The following is a 4,503-nucleotide window of genomic DNA, read 5'->3' as shown; positions in this document are numbered from 1 at the left end:
AATCGCCAGAACTATGAATTACACCAACCCCTCCAATTTGGAACGAACTGCCTTTGAACTTGAATTGTCCAATTTCTTACACCCATTGATTTCGGATCGAGCCCAAAACTTGGGCAACATCATAATATGGTGGGAGGAATCATTTGGTGTGTGTTTAGTGAAATCCAATCGCCAGAACTAGGAATTACCCCAACCACTCCAACGTGGAACGAACTGCCTATGAACTTGAATTGTCCAATTTCTTACACCTATTGATTTCGGATCGAGCCCCAAACTTGGGGAACATCATAATATGGTGGGAGGAGTCATTGGTGTGTTTTGAGTGAAATCCAATCGCTAGAATTATGAATTACCCAAACCACTCCAATTTGGAACGAACTGCCTTTGAACTTGAATTGTCCAATTTCTTACACCTATTGATTTCGGATCGAGCGCAAAACTTGGGCAACAGCATAATATGGTGGGAGGAGTCATTTGGTGTGTTTTGAGTGAAATTCAATTGCCAGAACTATGAATTACCCCAACCACTCCAATTTGGAACGAACTGCCTTTGAACTTGAATTGTCCAATTTCTTACACCCATTGATTTCGGATCGAGCCCAAAACTTGGGCAACAACATAATATGGTGGGTGGAGTCATTTGGTGTGTTTTTAGTGAAATCCAATCGCCAGAACTAGGAATTACCCCAACCACTCCAATTTGGAACGAACTGCCTTTGAACTTGAATTGTCCAATTTCTTACACCTATTGATTTCGGATCCAGCCCAAAACTTGGGCACCAACATAATATGGTGGGAGGAGTTATTTGGTGAGTTTTTAGTGAAATGCAATGGCTAGAAGTGTGGAGTACCCCAACCACTCCAATTAGGAACGAACTGCCGTTGAACTTGAATTCTCCAATTTCTTACACCTATTGATATTGGATCGAGCCCAAAACTTGGGCAACAACATTATATGGTGGGAGGAGTCATTTGGTGTGTTTTGAGTGAAATTCATTCGCTAGAACACTACTACAAAAATCGAAATAGACGACGGTAATCCACCGTCGTGTATTCGGTTTTTCAACCGTCGTAAAATCGAGCGACGTCTTTTCATGCATAAAACCACGACGGTAAATCCCCGTCGTCTATTATTTTTAGAGACGACGGTTTTTTAATAAAAAGGGTAATCTATTATTAAGTAAAGATGACGGTTTTTTATAAAAAGGGTCGTCTATAATATATAAAGACGACGGTTTTTTTTATAAAAGGGGTCGTCTATTATATGTAAAGACGACGGTTTTTTTATAAAAAGGGTCGTCTATTATATGTAAAGACGACGGTTTTTTTATAAAAAGGGTCGTCTATAATATATAAAGACGACGGTTTTTTTATAAAAAGGGTCGTCTATTATATGTAAAGACGACGGTTTTTTTATAAAAAGGGTCGTCTATAATATATAAAGACGACGGTTTTTTTATAAAAAGGGTCGTCTATTATATGTAAAGACGACGGTTTTTTTATAAAAAGGGTCGTCTATAATATGTAAAGACGACGGTTTTTTTATAAAAGGGGTCGTCTATTATATGTAAAGACGACGGTTTTTTTATAAAAGGGGTCGTCTATTATATGTAAAGACGACGGTTTTTTTATAAAAAGGGTCGTCTATTATATGTAAAGACGACCCTTTTTATATGAAAATGGTCGTATATTATGAATTAAAGACGACCCTTTTCATATAAAAAGGGTCGTCTATTATATGTAAAGACGACGGTTTTTTATAAAAAGGGTCGTCTATTATTAAGTAAAGAACTATGTTTTATTATATCCAAAGACGTCGGTTTTGTTAAAAAGCCATCATCTATTAAATGGGAAGACGACGATTTCTTGAAATATTGTCGTCTATTAACTCTAAAACAACGATTTTTTAGTAAAACCGTCGTTGATTGTATATAAAAAGACGTTATGGTGTTAAAAGAGGTCATTGATAATATATACAGATGACGGTTTTTCCAATAAAACCATCGTTTTATTATCTTTAGTTTTTTGAAGAGTCAATAGTTATTACATAGTCAACCAATCTTTATTCTATTACATACATACTTCCTACCTATAATTAGAAATAACGGAGCTCACAAATTCTACTAATTTGATTTTAACTTCATCAATTTGTTCTTGGGTTGACTTAGCTCTGCCTTCTTGCACATTTTCCAAGTTGTTGGTGTCGGAAAAGGAAAGACCTGTACGAAAGAGACCCCAATACTCTTAAACATAAACTTGTTTAGCAGTAACCTAACCTTAGCAAAAAGATCTATGCAGCTCTAGAATGACAACATAACACAATTGGCATAATTGGCAAAGTACCTGTTCTTGTGGTGGCACCATAACAAATGAAAAATCAGAGATTCAGAAAATTAACAATGAAATTCCAAAATAATTAAAGTAAACAACAAAAACAAAAAGTATTTTGGACCTGATGATGTTGTCGGTCCAAAAACAAACGGATCTAGTGAGGGATGGGTATGTTTTGCCTCATCTTCTTCGTCAGCTTCTTCTTGATTACGAAGGCCTTGTGGGACGGCTGTGCATATTTATAAAAAACCCAAATGAGAAACTCACTTAAATCCCACGAAATTAGCACAATACATGAACAAACATATATATATATATATATATATAGAGACCGATTTCCATAAGTCTTTCTAGATCGAGTCGCTGAGTTTGATGAGCGAGTTGAGTGCCTGAGAGCGAGATCTTCTTTGAAGAAAGTGAAGGTCGAGATCTTTCAAATCAAACCTTTCAACCAGCTTTGATTCTCAAATACAGAACCTCCCTCTACATCTTATGGATCTGCGAAGACCTCAATCTCTCAACTCCTTCATTGATATCGATTTTTTGATGATTTTGTAGAGAGTTTCATGAGGGTGTTTTAGAGAGTGCAGGAGGGTTTCAAGGAGGGAGAGATAAGGTTTTCAGAGACGGGGGAAAATCTGAAAATTTGTCGAGCGCGAATTCACTTAAGTAGCCTTTTTTTAGCGTGTTTTAAAAGACGACGCTTGTTAATGAGAGATAAGGTTTTCAAAGACGGGTGAAAATTTGAAAATTTGTCGAGCGCGAATTCACTTAAGCGGCCATTTTTTCGCATGTTTTAAAAGACGACCCTTTTTATCAAAAACCGTCGTCTTTACTTAATAATAGACGACCCTTTTTATAAAAAAACCGTCGTCTTTGTATATAATAGACGACCCTTTTATAAAAAACCATCGTCTTTACATATAATAGACGACCCTTTTTATAAAAAACCGTCGTCTTTACATATAATAGACGACCCTTTTATAAACAAACCGTCGTCTTTACATATAATAGACGACCCTTTCATAAAAAAACCGTCGTCTTTACATATAATAGACGACCCTTTCATAAAAAAACCGTCGTCTTTACATATAATAGACGACCCTTTCATAAAAAAACCGTCGTCTTTACATATAATAGACGACCCTTTTTATTTATACTTTCATTAAATACAACATAAGATTTTGTGGTATCCACTAGTGTAAATATTTTAAATTGAAGATCAAATTGAGTCATTGTATTCATATAGGGTCAAGGAGTGTAGCTGTAAAAAATCATCAAAATTGGAGTTAAAATAACCGTTAAATCTTGATTTTTCGTTTATAACCGTCGAAATGTTTTGTCCCATTACTTGATCTCTGATTTATTTTTTTTCCCGATTTTTGGCGTATATGATCACGATGTGTAAACAAACAAGTTTGACGGTTGGATCGTTGAAACTAGTTTCGTAGAATGCGTATGCCATCAAAACAATATATTCACTAACAATTAAGAGTTTATTTATACTTTCATTAAATATAACATAAGATTTTGTGGTATCCACTAGTGTAAATATTTTAAATTGATGATCGAATGTAGTCATTGTATTCATATAGGGTCAAGGAGTGTAGCTGTAAAAAATTATCAAAATCAGAATTGAAATAACCGTTTAATCTTGATTTTTCGTTTATAACCGTCGAAATGTTTTGTCCCGTTACTTGATCTTTGATTTATTTATTTTTCCCGATTTTTAGCGTATATGATCACGATGTGTAAACAAACAAGTTTGACGGTTGGATCATTGAAACTAGTTTCATAGAATGCGTATGCCATCAAAACAATATATTCACTAACAATTAAGAGTTTATTTATACTTTCATTAAACATAACATAAGATTTTGTGGGATCCACTAGTGTAAATATTTTAAATTGACGATCGAAATCAGAGTTGAAATAACCATTAAATCTTGTTTTTAAAAAACCGTTATCTTTACTTCACAATAGATGACCCTTTTTAAAAACAAACCGTCATCTTTACATATAATAGACGACCCTTTTTTTAAAAACCGTCATCTTTACTTCATAATAGACGACCTTTTTCATATAAAAAGGGTCGTCTTTACTTAATAATAGACGACCCTTTTTATTAAAAACCGCCGTCTTTACATATAATAGACGACCCTTTTATATGAA

General features: G+C 34.4%; 1 long non-coding RNA gene across 1 annotated transcript; it reads right to left on the bottom strand.

Annotated features, from left to right (window-relative positions):
* Positions 1-1,884: 1,884 nt before the first annotated feature.
* LOC148295687 (uncharacterized) lies at positions 1,885-3,111 on the bottom strand. The gene is made up of 3 exons (XR_015834789.1): positions 2,664-3,111; positions 2,453-2,560; positions 1,885-2,219 (listed from the first exon to the last, which is right to left on the bottom strand). It is a non-coding gene; the product is annotated as an uncharacterized LOC148295687 (long non-coding RNA).
* Positions 3,112-4,503: the final 1,392 nt, after the last annotated feature.

The sequence above is a fragment of the Prunus avium genome, chromosome 3, assembly GCF_965620075.1.
Source record: "Prunus avium chromosome 3, drPruAviu1.hap1.1, whole genome shotgun sequence".
Lineage (NCBI taxonomy): Eukaryota > Viridiplantae > Streptophyta > Magnoliopsida > Rosales > Rosaceae > Prunus > Prunus avium.
The sequence above is the reverse complement of the archived record's forward strand: the minus strand, read 5'-3'. Positions and strand labels throughout refer to the sequence as shown.